We start from the raw sequence: 9,428 nt of genomic DNA, 5'->3' as shown, positions 1-9,428 counted from the left end.
GTTTCAGGAGAATAGGAATTAGTTCTTCTTTAAATGTTTGGTAGAATTCCCCTGGGAAGCCGTCTGGCCCTGGGCTTTTGTTTGTTTGGAGATTTTTAATGACTGTTTCAATCTCCTTACTGGTTATGGGTCTGTTCAGGCTTTCTACTTCTTCCTGGTTCAGTTGTGGTAGTTTATATGTTTCTAGGAATGCATCCATTTCTTCCAGATTGTCAAATTTGTTGGCATAGAGTTGCTCATAGTAACAGCCTCTTCAATAAATGGTGCTGGGAAAATTGGACAGCCACATGCAGAAAAATGAAATTGGACCATTTCCTTACACCACACACAAAAATAGACTCAAAATGGATGAAGGACCTCAATGTGCGAAAGGAATCCATCAAAATCCTTGTGGAGAACACAGGCAGCAACCTCTTTGACCTCAGCCGCAGCAACATCTTCCTAGGAACAACGCCAAAGGCAAGGGAAGCAAGGGAAAAAATGAACTATTGGGATTTCATCAAGATCAAAAGCTTTTGCACAGCAAAGGAAACAGTTAACAAAATCAAAAGACAACTGACAGAATGGGAGAAGATATTTGCAAATGACATATCAGATAAAGGACTAGTGTCCGGAATCTATAAAGAACTTAGAAAACTCAACACCCAAAGAACAAATAATCCAATCAAGAAATGGGCAGAGGACATGAACAGACATTTCTGCAAAGACATCCAGATGGCCAACAGACACATGAAAAAGTGCTCCATATCACTCGGCATCAGGGAAATACAAATCAAAACCACAATGAGATATCACCTCACACCAGTCAGAATGGCTAAAATCAACAAGTCAGGAAATGACAGATGCTGGCGAGGATGAGGAGAAAGGGGAACCCTCCTACACTGTTGGTGGGAATGCAAGCTGGTGCAGCCACTCTGGAAAACAGCATGGAGGTTCCTCATAGTGTTGAAAATAGAACTTCCCTATGACCCAGCAATTGCACTATTGGGTATTTACCCTAAAGATACAAACGTAGTGATCCAAAGGGGCACGTGCACCCGAATGTTTATAGCAGCAATGTCCACAATAGCCAAACTATGGAAAGAACCTAGATGTCCATCAACAGATGAATGGATCAAGAAGATGTGGTATATATACACAATGGAATACTATGCAGCCATCAAAAGAAATGAAATCTTGCCTTTTGCGACAACATGGATGGAACTAGAGCGTATCATGCTTAGTGAAATAAGTCAAGCAGAGAAAGACAACTATCATATGATCTCCCTGATATGAGGAAGTGGTGATGCAACATGGGGGCTTAAGTGGGTAGGAGAATCAATGAAACAAGATGGGATTGGGAAAGAGACAAACCATAAGTGACTCTTAATCTCACAAAACAAACTGAGGGTTGCTGGAGGGAGGAGGTTTGGGAGAAGGGGGTGGGATTATGGACATTGGGGAGGGTATGTGCTTTGTTGAGTGCTGTGAAGTGTGTAAACCTGGTGATTCACAGACCTGTACCCCTGGGGATAAAAATATATGTTTATAAAAAATAAAAAAATTTTAAAAAATGTTTAAAATTAAATCATTTATTTCACAATAGCTCCTTTTCACAATTGCTCCAAAACCCTCCTCCCCATAGGAATTCCCAAATTCACTCCTAGACTTCCCAGAACATCAGCCGTCACTTCTTAGAAAATGGATACTACCTTCCATCTAATTGCTTAAGTCAGAAACCTGGGAATCATTCTGGCCTCATCCCTTTTATTTACTCTTCTTATATCTATCAGTATTTCCTGTCAATTCTACCTCTTTAATTCATCTGCCATCACCCTACTTTACCTTCCATCACCCTCCTTCAAGTCAATGTCCTCATTGTCTTTCCACATTTACTCTTTAAAGCCCTTGCCTGGCCTTCCTGCTTTCACTCCTGTCCTCTTTCTTTCCCTTCTCCAAAAACAAGAGTGATCGCCAACGTCCTAAATAAGATAATGTCATTTACCTGCTGAAATGATATTCCAGTGTTCCTAGGACAAACTGTAATTTTTTAAACGGGTCTCAAAGTGCTATATAATCTTCCTATAAATGATCTTTCCAGTCTCATATTAAATATTTTCACTGCCAATATTTAGGTACACCATTTTCCTCTCAGGTCTTCCACTACAAAAAGGTCTTTTGCAGTTCAGGCCCATTGAACACACTAATTCTGCTTTCAGAAATATTGATATCTTCACTCTTCACTAGTTTCTTCTCATCTTTGCAAACTTATCTTGAGTCATCCCTTCAATGAATTTTTTGTTAATTACCCTATGGAAAGATGACTTTAATTTTTACACAGGACATTCAAGTACATGAAGCGAGGAGAGTAAAATTTGGGGGTACAAACCATCCAGTATAAAAAGGAAGTATTACTTGATATACACTTATCCCAATTTACAATTCTGCGGCTTTATCTATTTTTCACATTACAAGGTAAAGCAGGATCCACATCTTCATTGTTCATAACTAATCACCAGCATTTGACATAATGGCTAAAATATACTAGGTGTAGAGTAAATATTTGTTGCATGAATAAAATATGAAAGAATGAAACGTGATCAAATAAAGAAGATTAATAAAGTAAACAAAAATCTCAGAAAATAAATAATACTTTATATTTCTGCAATGCAAATTAGATAAAAATTTAGCATTTTTTCCTATATCATGCAAAATACACATTAATATGAACACCAAGATATCATATTTTATCTTTTTTCAGGGAGTTGTCTTGAAGATTTTGCCTGCATTGCAGTAAAAAAAATTTACAAATCAACAGCTATTATTGCACTGGTAACTTGTAGGAAAGATACAGGTATGCATCGAAAGATCCCAACAGAACATCAGCCCTAAGCACTCGCATTTTTGGAAACACACACACATGTGTGCGTACACACACACACACACACACACACACAAATGATAATATGATATATACAAATGACCTGCAAGAGGAAGTAAATAATAAAGTAGCAGCATTCACTATCTCTTATTAACATACAATTACCTGGGTTAAGCAAAACAAGACAGACTTTTGTATAACACTGGCAAGAGCAAACAAAGATGGGTAATTGGTACTGGTTGGCAAGTGATTCACTGTAGACTCATGCAAGATATTGTGCATTTAACTGAACAATGTGAATTATGTGTACATACTAATGGGTTCTAAATTAGCTGTGATTCCCAAAGAGAACATCCAGGTATTATTGTGAACAACTCAATGAAGATGTCAACTCAATGTTTAGTTGTGGGCAAAAAGGCAAGTAAGATGTTAGGTTGGGTTAATATCATAGAAACTCATCAGGAGAAACATTCTGTCAGTAAATAAACCAGTGATCACAGGCTACCTTGGGAAATGCATTTTCTTGAGGTAATGTCCTGCCAAGCCATCTGAAATTTCTACTTAAAATACTGTTAATGTGTTGGATTTATGTCAGTCTTTTTTTTTTTTTAGGAAAATAAATAATAGGTTAAGAGGCAGTGTGTTGTTTTATAAAACCATGATACAATACGCACAGTTCCCTGATGACCTACTAGTGTCCAAAAAATAAAAACAAAACAACTTACTATACATGAGATTGGGTAGATAATAAAGCAAGGAATAATGTTCCTAATATTCAGGGGGAGGAAAGAAAATCAAATGATGAGAACAGTTGTTAAGTAAGATGGGAGTTTGATGAGGTTGGTATGAGGCAAGCAAATCCAGTTTACGATGTTATTTATCTCAAGATATCTTTTTTCAATTATTTTCATAATTGTTTACTCATCCTGTCAATAAAATGTAAGCAAAAAATAGTCTGTGTGGCTGGTCTACCTAAAGCTAAAACAACTGATGGAAAGCTGAAAAGCTCCCATAGCTCCTATACTTGCTTTAATTAGAGAAATTATAAAATCATATAGTAATTATTTGCTTCTGGTTCATTTCTTCTACACTACAGTGAGTTATTCAAAAGCAAGACAATATTTAATAACGTATGCCTAAACCTCCAGCTTTTGGCATTCGGTGATCAATAAATGTTAACTGGATGAATGAATTAATGAATGTGTTTACCTTCAAATGAAGGGAATTGTTTCATTTGCATACCACCAAGGAAAAACTGTCACTGCTTTCTGAGGTCTGAAATTGTATTTCTCAGTGGGTAAATGAAATAGCTTATAATCAAATAGCTCTTTTACACAAATATTAAACACAAAGTGTTCTGATGACCAAATAAATTATTAAGCTCTATACTTGTTTTCCTTTTAGAGCAGTGTGTAATTTACTTGAGAGATTCATACTCTATCTATGTATTACACATCTACTCACAGTTATAGATGCCACAGATTGAATGAAGAGAATACACATGACCCTGCCATCGTGGATCTGAAAAGCAAGCTGGAAAGACTGAGTACATCATTCAAAATGATGTATCTTCTCTTTACAGAAGATAAATACAGGTGTATATGCAAACATATAGCAAGATTTATCCTAATGAAGTATGTCAGAAAAGGTTTCTCTTAAACTCAATACGATGAGGATCTCAAAGAGAAGTATGTGAGATGAGAGAAATAGGAGGTAGCCGGATGTCCTAATCATGTATGTGAGAACACTGGTACTTTTGCATAATTGGAAGTCTTGTGATGGAAAAACGTTGAGGACAAATAAGTGAGCAGTACTACTAAAGCAAAACATGGGCCAAATTTCTGAACATACACAACCTCGTGGGCCACATTGAGGCTTCTGAATGTGACTTTCAAGAAAACGGGACAATGAATATTCTGGTAGGGGGAGTTAAGGTGTTTCAGTTCATGTTTATGAAAAGATTACTCAGGCTACCTTATGTAGGATGGGCTGGATGGGTATGCCAAGAGTGATGCAAATTAGGAGTTACTGAATTCATACAAAAATAAGCAAGAGACTTAGGTATAATCTAAAGTGCATAATAATCCCAGTGGAATGTAAAATGTATCAATTCTCAATGTCAAGTCCATAGTAATTATCATGAAGCACATTGGAGTATATTATTAATAAAACAGTTTTCTGGCATGATGACAAGATGAAGTAGCACCTACAAATTTTATCATTCTTTACATACTTAATCCAGATTTCTGCTATTTACCACTTGATTATCATTTTTGCTCCTCTGTGAAGTTAACCATTCTACTGACCCATCTGTTGCTTTAAACCACCAGTCATTTCAGATAATCAGCATGCTGAAACTAGTGAACTTTTACTAACTGAAAATTTTACTTAACTGAATTAGTGATTTTTTTACTAATTTATCTAATTAAACTTGTAAACATTTGTCTAATTAAATAAGTAGAAATCAATTAGCTGTGTTGGTCTACTGCTTTTTTTTTAATGTTTTGTTTTGTTTTGTTTCATTTTGACAAAGACTGAAAATGGCTGTGCTATTATTCATTAGGAAGTAAATATGAGCATGTGAAATGTGTCCCTATTCTTGGACACATGAACCAGAAAACATTGGGGCACCAGCAAGCCCAGTTTTCCCTTCATGTTACATCTGATTCTGCCATTCTTCTACACCCTGATATTTTGTACCATTTCAATACCCTCAATTATGGTAATAGCTACCAGGAATGTAAACATATAGTAAGACATATCATTTGCTTTCCATTATAGATCTGATAACAAATTTGCTTCATAGATAGAGGGAAGTATATTACTTTCTGAAAAGTAAGCATTGCCCTGTTCCTTTATGAATAAAAATTTGCTGTAGTAGTAGGCTGCCAAGAGTCATACTATATTTCCTTAGGATTAGAGGCAAAGTTTCATTTTTGATAATGTACTTGGAAAGATAAAATGCATCAGAAAAGTCTATTCACTAAATTTATCATTCACACAGTTGGCCTATCATAGTTAGTCATATAATTCATAGACTGATTAAGTGCTAAGTGAATGAATCATATAACTAAATATTTTCAAGGCAGTGTATGAATGATAGAGTTAATCAATAATGTACCCAAACTCACTTTACTCGCTATTAGCACAGTATTCTTTATTTTGGCAAATGGTAGAAAATCTATATTTGAAGGTCATTCAGCATCAGAGGCCCAAGGCCAATCCTAGGCATAATTGTGGAGAGTCAAGTATTTCTTTACAAGTCTCTAGCCTTTCTACATTTTTTTTCAAATCCATTTAGCCCTTTTAACCTGACACTTAAATTTCTAGGACATAATTTTAAGAAGCCAGGGTAGTTGACTTTATTTCAGGAAAATGCATGCCTTTCTCTTTCTTTTATACAATTAATGATGGATATGCTTTCTAAAACACATTTGTTGTTTAAAATCTTACTGAAGATTCATCATGAAAAGCACCTCTGAAAACTGCAGAGTAATTAAAAAACAATGAAAGGTTAAAGAAGTTGTGAGGAAATCAACATCAATATTGTCTTGTTTACAGCCCTTATAGCACTATTAAGACTTAGTAGTCTTCTTCATTAATTCCATTCTGTCTGGATTGCTTTGTCTGTCATTTAAATCAAAAGTCTTCTGAGATATAAAACTATCTTATGCTGCCTATTAAAAAATGCCAACTGTGCTGCCAGTTCTTGTAAATAAATAATCATGAATGTCTGTTGGCTCATCTAGTACTGCCATGTTTTTAAAGAGGAAAAAAAAAAAACTCAGACATTTATTTCAAACCATGTACAGCTATTTACTCACTGACTTTTGGCCAATTTCCACATTTCTAGAGCAAGAGAATATATATATCTTAAACCTTGGTATACAGAACAGGAAACAAATTGGAATAAATCAAAAACAAATTTTTAAAATGACCTTAGCTTTTGCCATGTTCAGATAACAGCCATATTCAAGAAAATGATAGCAGAGGGAAAGAATTGTCTTCTAAGATACTTTGCAGATGTGATCCAAGAAGGAAAAGACATCCTGGCTGGAAATTCACCCGGCAACAATTACAGCTCAGCAATGTTAGTGAGTTTGCATTTACTCCAAACTTCAACATTCTGAATTTACTAAGCTTTATTGCTTTGACTATGGAATGATTGCAAGAACCTACCACAACTATCTCTGATCAGACTCAGACCTCAACAAACTACCAATCTTAATTTTAACATTTTTTTTTATCTTTGAGGCTGTAAATAAGATAATAGACAAAACTGTGACACAGATAAACTCTGATTTGCTGTCTTACCAAAGGTCCTTGTTATCACTTCTTAATTTCTTAAAACCCTCCATGGTGGAGGCCATACTTGTACGCTCTTTCTTGTAGAGTTAAAAGAGATCGTTGGATATAATTGGTATTATTCAGTAATAATCATCTGCATATCCTGATGTTTATATCCTGATGTTATATTCTTGTTTTATAGGACAAAATACTCAAATACACGATTATTAATGGTTATAGTTCTGACACCATAATATTGATTACCATACTTAAAAATTTAATTTTAATAGGCATTTAATAATATATTTTTGCTATGTAAATAGTAGTGTGATGAACATCTTTGAGAATTTTGGCTTATCCCTTAGGATATAGTCTGCAAGATAGATATACAGAATCAAAAGAATGAATATTTTGAACTTATTTCCAAAACTTTTGCACTTAGAAATGTTGTATGTGAGAAACAATTTTTTTACAAGATTTTATTTATTTATTAGAGAGAGTAAGAGAGATAGCACACAAGCAAGGAGAGGGACAGAGGGGGAAGGAGAAGCAGACTCCCCATTAAACAGGAACTTGATCCCAGGACTCTGGGATCATGACTTGAGCAGAAGCAGATGCTTAACCAATCGAGCCACCCAGGCCCCCCAAGAAACAAATTTTAATTGCTATTTAAACTACATTATATTTCTATAAATGTAAATTATTACCATATCTTAACCTAAATGAAAATACAAATCATAAGAATTGTTGGTATGCTCACAGATCAATGAACAACTACCTTGATGTAAATTCAACACATTTCATACTTACTTTAACTACATGCATAGAAAATGTTGAGTTCATCTACTAGAAGTCTCTGGTTACTGTGTATTACATGGCCAGAGGACCAATAAGTTCAATCATTATTATGTGGTATGATATCACTTTAAATGTGATTAAGTTGTATATTCTCCTGGTATGAAAATATTCCTTGGACTATATTATCAATTTGACATTTCTGAAATTGAGGAACTTATAAAAATACTAGTGCCTACCTATCTTCATTCATAAATTTTGATTAATTATTCTGAAATTGAAACATACATAAACTTGGGTTTTTTAGAGGGCTCCATGTGATTATACCTAGCAGCCACAGTTGAAAATTACTGTTTCAGATAAAGAAAGCCTGGGGGGGGGGGCATACACACAAATATATGTGTAGAAGTAGAGGTTAAAGCAAATAAGCACATGTGACTGATCAAAGGACCAAGGATTTAGGGACCTTATACACAATTCCTGTCTAGAGCTCTAATTGATTTATCTAAGACAGGTTATAATGGAACTGGAAAACTTCCAAAGAAAGGAAACAAAACTGATAATAGGAGTTCTGAGGACTGTATGTGGGTAATAGTGTTTGATTTCCAGGACTGGTTGCAATATTTTTGTCTTGTGACAGTTAGTGGTAGCCATAGTTACTAGAGAATACAAGATAATATTCCCTGCTAAAGATCTTTTCGTGTATTCCACAACTCTAAAAGTTGTTTTGGTTTATAAGGAAATGCTTGATCATGAAAGTGTTACATAGGCTCAGTCAAACATCAACATTATTTAAATCAAAATGACATAAATAAAGCAAAAATTACAGAATTGATATGACCAGAAGCCTAGTCCAACTAGTAGCCCAATTCTGAGTCAAATGGCATAGGAATTCTGAGCAGTCAGAAGTCATTTTGAATATGGACAATGGTCATTCGAAGAGCATGGAAAAAGAAAAGCCCAAAAAAGAAAAGTAGAAGATGCTGTTGAATACTCTCTTTTTTGGAGTTTTGCTGAGAGTCCTAGCAGCAATCTTCAATTTAAATTTAGAGATTGGAAGGTGATAAAACTCAGCCTCAAATAATTTAGTCAATCCATTCTATTTAGGTAAGCTCAGTGTCTATGATACACTTTGGTGTTTGCTCTTTCAGGGGCACAGAGGAAGGGGTGTGGGTCTTGTTCATCTCCCTCTATAAAATCAATACACAAGAGTAAAATACCAAAGGACTAGGATACTAGGTACACAAGATACAATATTAAGGGTAAATGGTACTGAGAAAAGCTTGTATAATTTTCCTCTAGGGTTACTTTTTACTAATAGAAATAGCCAAAGTTAATACTATATTCCTCTAGAGCTTACTATATTAATAAAAATAAACACTCTGCAAGTCCACGCTTGTATGGAATCACTGTGTATATATATGTGTCATTTATGTGTAGAGGATGGATGAGGTGGTCAGTAGGAATCAATGCGAAAGAGCCAAAA

Source organism: Mustela putorius, unplaced genomic scaffold, assembly GCF_011764305.1.
Source record: "Mustela putorius furo isolate JIRA1106 unplaced genomic scaffold, ASM1176430v1.1 tig00000480_pilon_pilon_pilon, whole genome shotgun sequence".
Taxonomy (NCBI): domain Eukaryota; kingdom Metazoa; phylum Chordata; class Mammalia; order Carnivora; family Mustelidae; genus Mustela; species Mustela putorius.
The sequence above is the reverse complement of the archived record's forward strand: the minus strand, read 5'-3'. Positions refer to the sequence as shown.